This window comes from Lactuca serriola, chromosome 3 (genome assembly GCF_051521515.1).
Source record: "Lactuca serriola cultivar US96UC23 chromosome 3, Lser_US96UC23_V15, whole genome shotgun sequence".
Lineage (NCBI taxonomy): Eukaryota > Viridiplantae > Streptophyta > Magnoliopsida > Asterales > Asteraceae > Lactuca > Lactuca serriola.
Window position 1 is genome coordinate 259,633,356 of NC_136410.1, and position 10,229 is coordinate 259,643,584.

Genomic DNA, 10,229 nt, shown 5'->3' on the forward strand with positions numbered 1-10,229 from the left:
TGTGTGGTTAACTGGCACACTAATTTGGGACTAGTAAGGGTAGCAAAGGGTAGCTTGATGTTAATCATGGATCAATGGAGCTTGTGTGGTTAACCGGCACATTGATTAGGTGATATGTAACATCAAGAGTACCAAGCACATTTGCATGGTTATTCGCACCTTGTTTGTGATCCTCGGCATCCTAGTCACAAACTTGAAGGGCATAATCGAGATTAAACATGCCATTGAAAAGTTCAATGAATCTCAAAGAATCTAGGAATTTCAATTCATTTAAAACCTAATGTTCTTTTTCATTTTTCATAGTGGAAATTGGTAAATCATCATTTACCTACCTTCAAATATTTTACAATTGGATTACGGCATCCCTCTTCCGAATTGTAGAATATTGTGTTGGGTCCTAGCCTTAATATTTCGTTTTGGGTGTTATATTAAGGACTTAAATCAACTAACTTGAATTTATCCTTGTAGATGTGTAGTTCTGACAACTATGGTCTTCCCAAATCTTTTATAAAAATTTGTCCTCATGAAGATGATGTCCCACGATTGGATCGTGGAAATCATGATTCTCTTCCTCCACCTCCTCCAATAGTTCTCCCTAACCGACATGTTCAAAGACTTCAAAAGTTCAAGGTCACTCAAACCCTATTGGCTAGAAAACACCAAGATGGAAGGTCTGTGTGTGCACATGTCTTGGAGATTAAGTCACACAATGATAGGCTGGGAATGTTGGAAGTCGATGTCTTAAGGAAGTTAGTTGTTGACTTGGTTCTTCAATCACTTCCTAAGTCATATAGTGAGATCATTAAAGATTACTATATGACAGACCGCGACGTGACCATTATCGATCTTATCTACTTGCTAATTGTTGCTGAATCAGAAATGATTTGGCACACTGGTAAAGCAAATTGGATTAGAATATCTACTTCCCAAACTTCCATGGACATTGAAAATGGCAACATTGGAAGCCCAGAAATGTCTTCTCTTCCCAATGGAAAGGGATTGGCCAAGGTCAAATCATTTGACCAAATGGTAAAGAGAAAGGCTAAGTATGAGATTGTCTCGTGTATCATTCCAAAAGAGTCTGTTTGTTTCTATTGCCAAGAGAAGGGGCATTGGTTGCGAAGCTGCCTTATCTACCTGAAAAACCACAAGGATGGTAAAGTCAAAATGTTTGACTCCGCTTCAGGTAATTCCACTATCTAATTCAATTAAGTTCCTATTTGTATATTCTTAATACATGATGTGATAAGATCGCATTTTGATGTTTTGTAGGATCGAAGAAGAGAAAAGAAGCTTAAAGGAAGAATAAGCTGAGTCTGATCGCGAAGAAATGGATTTAGATCACATGGTTCGATGATCATATTTTTGAGCTGCTGCTTAGGAATTATGATAGATTGCTTAGGAATATATTTAGAAACATAGTTTTCAATTGTATTTGCATTGTAAGGACAAGCTTTTCCTCAATTTTATAAATAAAGAAATTTTTTGATTTTATCTTATATTTCCTTACAATGTCATTTGTGAAAATTGATGTTTATATGTATCTATTCTTTAGCAATATGGATTTGATTATTTCGTTTGTGGTAGTGTCTAACTTTACTAAATTAGGAAAGATTATGATCAACCAAGTATCAATTGGACAGAAACTTGGAATCATGCAACTTGTATTTTATGATGAACGAGAATTTTCATCTTTGAGAAATTAAGACTACTTCCTTGTTCACATATAGATGTGAGTCAAGTGAAGGACTAGGGGATCAAGTACACATTGTTATCACTGATCATGTCCACCAAGACTATTCATCAAGATTTACTAAGAGTTTAGTAAATATGATTATGCTTACAAGATTAAGTGTAATTCTGAATCATCGAAAAAGTTTTAATGTATGGCAGAATGATTAAAAAGAATCAAATTAGGCAGAAAGATAAGAATTTCTCTAATCTGAAAGGAAAGGAGAATACTTTAGTATCGTGTTTTATGATGATCTTAGTGATTATGGAACCATATGACAATTGATCCTCTAAGGACATCTTAGTGCATTTGTATGACTAAGAAGAGGAATCGTGAATTGTTGAAATGGTTCAACCAAGAAGATGATTCATACCCCATTCCAAAATCAAGTCTTCAAGTCATACTCCAAGATTGTTCCTTGAGTGACATATCTTAAGTAGGTTTATAACACATTTAGAATCGGTAGTTCTGATGTCTTTAAGACAATGACTAACTAAGACCAATTGTATGAAGTGTTTTTCCTTGATAAGAATCCGCACTAACTCTTGAATATTTGTTTATCAAGGAGTGTTTCTTGACATGAGAATCTTATATGTCAAGAACTCAGTGAGGGTCTTAAAGATATTGAAAAGTTTCAAGAACTAATCAAGAATAAACCTTTGTGTATCACTAGCTCACGACTTGAGGTTGTAACCTATCGTGTTGACTTATTCTTGTTTCTATGCTCACTCCAGTTAAAGTTGACTATGCATGTAAGTTCTATGATTTCTCATTTGAATGCATAAGGAAAAACACCTTGATCAGTGAAAGTTCATTGATCAGTAAGGGTAATCTTCTCAACAAGTTGGAAGATCTGGTAAGCCCTTGTGTTGCCAAGTGGCAAGAAATTAAGATTGAACAAGTTCAGTCCATATGAGGTTGAGTTTGTCATAGACCTTATCTAATGATAATGGTTGGAAATGACAGTTTCACATGGATAGGAACACATACACCATAAAATCTAAGTGTCATAAGGTTTCTCTCCAATTCATGAAAATGATTGTGAGGACACGCTTTCACTAAGTAGATTTTAAGGACATAGCAGATGTATTAATTGTGTTCTCAAATTCGATTATGATTACGGCATCCCTCTTCATAGTCCGAATTGTGAGAAATGGCAAATAGTGTGAGCATTCAGAACTTATTGTTGTATGTTCTGAATAGTTTAGACACACATATGAAATTTCTAATAAAAGGTGTATGAGCTTAGATAAATACTTATCGAAGCATCTCGTTTCAGAAATCTGAACTTTGGTAAGAAAGTCAATAAGTATTGATTTCAAGAAGTCCAACTGATTTCTGGGTACATGTCAAAGCTAGTGGTAGCATAAGTGTTATGATAGTAAGAATATAATTATCATGATAGTGGGAACATGATTATTATACTAAGCAGTGCGAGTCAACAATGTTACTTATAGAAAACAAAGTTTTAAATTGCAAAGCTGCAGATTTTGGAAAATTGTTTCGCTATAGTAAGGGAGAGGATACTTATACTTCATTTCAAATCTAAAAGTTTATATTGAAGTTTTAATCAAGCTTAGTCATCAACATATACGAATACCATGTTGAAGTGGTTCAACATTGGAAATTTTATATATGGAAATATTATAGCAATAGATTGGTCAAGTGTCATGTCTTTATGTAAGACATTATGAATCGTGTCCTATATGCTTCGGGTATAGGACCGATTTCATGTGCTATAATATTCACGTGTTCTAGTTTTCCAAATACCTAGGGAATTGAGAGGGAAAAAGGACTAGAACCGGATATGACTAAAGTGGTTAAACAATTATCAAGGACAATCTAAGGTTCGCCAAGGATTGGTCACTTATGGGCAGCAGGAACTATAGTAATGAATGGACCATATTGACGTTATTATGAATAGACAATATTCTATTAATAATGAATTGTCATACGGAAAATATGGAAATGTTTCCATAATGGGAGTTGTATATTAAGAGTCTTTGTGAAAGTTAGAAACTTTTATGCAAGAAGGATGTTCAAAGGAATGTACTTTGAAATTGAGACTTCACTTCCGTGGAATTGTTATTATAACAATCTCTAAAGGAATACTTTGTAATATCATTGGCAAAGTCTCTATGACTTCTGTACCTCGACATTACGAAAGGAATCATTGCATAAAGTTTAGAATCTGAAACATTCTAATAGCGGCAAGAATTTGGCATTCTTACACTTGTGATAAAGATTTGGAGTTATGAAATGAGTTTCATTGAAGATGTATTCAATTGATCTATTTCACAAAGAAAGGACCATAGGTAAAAATAGTGTGCATGCTTGGAGCATGGGATAACTATTGTTTTAATTCAAGTATAAAGTTGATAAATCGAAACATTATACAATGGATAATGTGTAATCAATATGGTGATTAAATAAAAGGTGTTTTATTTATATTCAAAAGTTTTGAGACCATATTGGATCCGATTATTCTTATGTTTCACTTTGCATGTTTTGACTTCCCGAATAATAAAATTATTCAAACTATCCACAGTCGATCATACTTTGGAAATAGGTATTGAAGCTAGACTGTCATGAATGGGTATGTAGATTGTTTAAAGGTGTTTAGACATAGCACAAGTTTGCTACAATATTCATGAGTACTCCTATAATAAGATTTGAGTATTGGACTAAACCCACACTCATTTTAAGCACTTCTTGGATTTTATCACGAGTGATCATGAGAAGATAATAGTTATTACACTTATCAAAGTGATTACACTTATAAAAGTGGGAGACTGTTGGATTAGGTGTCTAAGCCCATAACTATAATTGTTATCTACTTGACCCGATACAAGCATGGTCCATTTGGGTTGCAACTCTCTAGAACAATTTGATAGGATGGATATTTGAGAAAAAGGTTATTATGATTTATTAATATATTATAAGTATAATATATTGATTGATAAATCACATTATTTAATTAGTATTGATCAAGAATTAATTTGGAATCAACTTAGTGATCAAAAGAGACTAATTAAATTGACGGGGACTGATTATGTAAATCAGTGATACATATGGTTTGGGCTATTGATCCATGATGGACTAAGCTTATGCGAAAGTCCATGTAGTATTAGTCCATATAAGTTATAGACCATAACCCTAAGTGTAAGAATTATGGTTTGCTTATGACTCTTGGAATTCTACACTATATATGTATTCCTCTAAAGCTAAAAAATCATGCACTATGTGTTTCTAGAAGCCCTAGACGATTTTTGTGTCTCCAAACCTCTCTCTCAAGTTCCTCCTCTTGTTCTTGGTTTGTTGTAAGACATTTGAGGCATCACACTTGAGGTTCTAGGCTCTTGAAAGACCAATATCTACAAGCTACAATTAAGAGGTATTCTTCTAACTTACTTTTGTGATTCATATGTCAAATTGTATGCTAGTCGTAGGCTTCATGCTTTGGATAACTTTTGTTGCATGTATAAATAGATAAAACTTAGATCCAAAGCTATTAGGGTTGTATGTGCACCATAGGAGTGTTATAGTACATAAATCCCAACAATTGTAGTGTCAGACAGGGGAGGTCCATGCTCCGACAAGTGGTTTTGCGGGTATGTTATCTTTTGTGATATTTTCAATTGTTATCAGTATTCATGTTGTTTGGAATTTTATATTGGTTTGGGTAAGCATTATCTTTGGTTTAATTCTCTATTATTGTTGGGATATATCTTCGAGAATTATTTTATGTTTTTTCATGCCTTCAATCATTATTGGGTTATTGAGGGGTTGTAACTTGTGTAGCAGGTTCCAATGTGTTCGGTTGTTTTTCTGGGTTTGGTTGAGATCGGTTCAGGGGAATTATATGGAAGGTATATGGTTAAGATTCAGCAAGTTAGTTCTCCACTAATCGTCAGGGTTCAGTGGTTCTAGTATTTGTTTTGGTAGGAGCGGCGGTTTCCTATGGAAGAACTTTTGGGTTCAAGCACTACTATTGCTAGGAGGGGAGTGGTAGCAGGAAGATAGTAGTGTCAGTTGCATGAGCTGTTTGGTCATCGAAAGTGTTAGAGGAGCTTTATATTCACATGGGTTGTAGTTAGTTACAATTCCATGATGCCTTGAGATAGAAGTTGGGATAAAGATTCGTCGATTCACGAAAAGGGTTATAGTTTTAATCGCTAGCATAGGAACTTAGGGACGGTATCATGGGAGGTGATATGGATTATCATGTTGGTTAAAATTTCAAGAGTATCATTCAGGGTTTCAAGAGTGGGGTGATCATGGAGTTAGCTAGCAATGGAATGCTAGTATTGTTTAGCACAGGGTATTGTTTAGCACAAGTTTGTGCCTTGGCACGTCTGTCAGGATTGATAAGGAGTATTCTCTATTTTGGGTTGAGAACTGTTAGGGTCCGGGGCAGAGTCGGGCATGTATAGCTTTAGATGGGTAGGACCCATGGGCGAGGCCCATGTGATTATGGTAGTTCAGGTGGGCCCTGGTAGAGACCGTTGGGTCAATGTATTGGATCTTGAGTTGCAGGATCATAAGGATCAGCGTGTGATGTAAAGGAGTTTTAGGCTAGGTAGCCTTGTTGTTTGGACTCTTGGGAACTTGGTGGTTGGACCAGGTGCGAGACTGGTAGTCTCATAGATGGTTTGGGAGTAATTATATATTGGTGAGGTGAGGGGTCGTCGAGAATCAGAAGGTAGTGGTGTGAAATGCAAGTGCAAATTCGTGGATCTCGGGTTGTGAATGGAGTATTGAATTGGTTTTGGGTAAGTTCTCGATTCGGGTATCGCACATCTTTTGTGCAGGATCTATGTTCCAGCAGAATAAGAACTGGGGTATCTATATGCCAAGGGCATCAATCGCAGGGTTCAAGGGTAATGAATGAGTTTATTTTTTGATAGCAATTGAGCCATTGTGTTGTGTCTTAGGTTGGTTTTGTCAATGGGAGGGCCACAGCGTGTTTGGAATCAGGAGAAGGTAGTTCGTTGGAGACCGAGTATGATATGATACTACAGTTGGAATTGTGGCGTTCTTTTAGCAGTAGGTTTGGTGTCGAGGTGGTTTGGGGAATTATCGCCAGATAAGTTTGCTCTAGGGAGTCGCATGGGGATACTGTGTGTTTGTGTGTCTTTTGGCTAAACAATCAGTTAGGATTCCGGTGTTTTAAATAGTTCGCAGACAAGTTGGTACCAAGGAGGCTGCCTTTGGAAAGCAGTAAGGTGGCAGCAAGATGAGTCAGAGTGGTTTCGGTGATTTGGGAATCGTGTGTGGAGTCGCTTGTGATTCGGGGCATATGCTAAGTCACTCGCAGTAGGATTAAATAATCTCATAGTGGTTGATTGGACCCCGTTGTACAAATCTTGTATGAGTCTAACCGTTACGGAGAGGAATTTTCTACTCGAAGGATTATCTGAGCCTTTTGCCAAGTGTAGTGTTCTGCAACTGTTCATGATCAGTAATTTTGTTCCTATGGAAGCATCAAGATAATCAGGGCTGGAAGTATTTTGCTTAGTCTGGTATTCATGAGGAAATGGTATGATAGTGGTTTAGTGTGGGCGCTCTTTCGGGAAGTCAGATCAATTTGAGGTTTTCGGTTTTAGGAAAGGCAGAGGTGGTTTTCTGCAACAGTTTGAGGTTCGTTCTTCTTCAAGTTTATACAGCCATGCGAGGGTCAGTTTCTTTTGTATTGGGAAGGCAGGAGTATGCTTGGGGTTGTGGCTGTGTTGCTCAAATTGTAGGGCGTACCGAAGATGGCATGGATGGATTACAAGGATGAAATCTAATTTGAGTGGGAGAGAGTTGTAACGCCTTGTTTCTAATTGTTCCCATGTTGGGGATGGTGATTAGGGGTTGGGTATTAATAGGCTTCTGATCCTTGAGTAATTGAGTTTTGGACCCAGTTGGAGTTGGATAATGTAATTCAGATGTTTCGGGTTTTCGGTTTGTGTTCTGGAATCAAAAGGAATTTCGGTAATTTGTCAGCTCGGGCTTTTATGGAAAGTGGAGGTTCGTTCAGGATATCTTATGGAGAGTATGATTTGATAATAGTGTAGAGCATCTCGATACAGTTTCATGTATATAAGTATGGTCGAAATCAGAGTCGTATCGAGAAAGTTATGGTCTTCGGATAATTTAGGGTTTGGGGAAAACCCTAGTATGCAGGGCGTACTAAGGTGGTATGCAGGGCATACCGAGGCGATGGAGGTTAAGCAAGGCGTAGCTAGGAGACGCGTAGCATAAGTACGAAGTGGGTCGGGGTGCGAGACCTCGTACGCTAGGTGTACGAGGAGGTACGCTAGGCGTACAAGGGTCAGGTTGAAAACCCTAATTTTTTGGGTTATACCCTATATAAGCATAATGTTAGCCCTTTTTCCTTCATTTATAGGCCATCCTCCACCCTTACAAAACCTTAAAATGATCTTGTAGCCTTTTGATGTTGTTATTGGGCTCTTAGAAGGTTTTTGTGCACATTTTGCCCTTGGGAAGGAAAGAAGAGGATCTTGAAGTTGGTTGGCTTGGTGGAAATACCCTGGATCCAGAATCATCACCTTGTGGGGAAGCTTTTTGTGGTAACAAGTTTGCATCTTGACCTATGTGTGAGTAGATCTCTTCATGGCTAGATTATTGTGGTTTTGGTATTCTTTTTGGGTTTATGAATGAGTTAGTTTGCTTATGGGTTTGTCCATTTATATCTAAGTTCATTTTGGTATCCTTGGGCATAAAGGTACAAGCTTTTTGTGCTTTATGTTGTCATGTATGCATTAAGTCAACCATTAAGTCCCTTTGTAGCTTAATATATTCATTTAGCCATGTATGGACATAAACTTGGCAACTTTATGTATTAGCCCAACTCAAGAGGGTCAGATATGTGTTGTGGAGTTTTGTCTTATTGGATTAAGTGGGAAAACCATGTTGGGGCTGATTAAGTGAGTACATTGGGCGTACAAGATGGTACGCGAAGCATACAAGCCTCCAAGCGAGTACGTTGCGCGTACGTGCTTGTGCTTGTACACCCCATGTACTCGGTCTGAGTGGGTTGTGTATTTGGGCTTCGGTATTGGCTACCTTTTTGGGCCTAGTTGCTTGGGGATTTGTTGTGCCATCTGAGAAGGTGTGTTTTGGATTAGGGATAAGTATTGGTCTTTAGGGTAAGGCCCAAGTAAGGGTTTGGGCCTAATTTGGAAAAATGGGCCATAAATGGGCTTTAGACAATTATTGGTTGATCGCCCTTTATGTTAAGAAGTTTGGAGCCATAGTCTTGGACTAAACTAAGTGAGGGGTAAATGGTTTCTTACCCCATGAAGGGATTATTTGATTAGGTGTGGATCTTAACTGTTAATTGGGTGTTATTTGTTTGATAGTGCGGGGATTTTCGCGGATCTGCAGTCAGAGAGTATCCGTGAGATTTAGCTGTCCGAGGTGAGTCTTCTCACTATATTCCATGGGTCGAAGGCACCAATGTCGGCCCATTACGAGTTATGTAGTATGCTAGTTGTCTCTGTGATACATGCATGGAAAACCCAGAAGGGAGCCCGTGGCAATTGGATATCAGACCATGGGGGGAGCCTATGGCATTCCAAGTAAAGACCATGGGGGAGCCCATGGCATAATAGATAAAGACCATGGGGGAGCCCATAGCAACTATATGTATGTTGCATGATAATCTATGGTTGTATGTTATATGGTATTTTGGGGAACTCACTAAGCTTTTTGCTTACGGTTTCCAGTTTATGTTTTAGGTACTTCGGTCTTGAATTGGAAGAGATCGGGATGATTGCAGAGCACACACCACATGTTTCAATATTTTGTAAATTACTTTGATTTGATTATGTTTTGTTAAATCTTGATTACCTTGGTTATATGGGAAATATTTGTAATAACGATTTATTAATCTAAAAAAAAATTATGACGTGATTTTGGAGATGTTACGGTCCTTTTTAGGTTACCCTCATAACCAGAACTTAATTATAATGAAATTTAGAGAGAGAGTATAAATTAAACGATTTGTTAATATATTATAAGATCAATATATTAATTAGAAATAAAAAGTTGATTTGTTAATTTATTATATGATTAATAAATTAATATGAGATCAATTGTTAAATAATTTATTTGTTAATTAATATGATTAATAAATTAATATGAAATCAATAAGAATTGATTAATTATTAATCAGAATTAATCTGGAATTAATTTGGGATTAATTTGACTTAATTTCAGATGCAAGCGGTGAATTATAATTATTCAGTAGTTGAACAAAAGAAGCAATTCTAGATTATTCCTAGGTTTGGATGGTTTCATGAAGTCGTTAGGATTTCTGAAATGTTCCTTATAGCTGATAACGATAACTTCCTTGAATAGATTAAATAAAATATTTAATTATTCAAATCAGGGTTTATCCTTGTGATCCCTAGCTATAAATATGACGCCTTGGGTCATTATTTTTGTGTTTCTCACTTCCTAAACGGTTTTGAATGAAATTTTTCTCTCC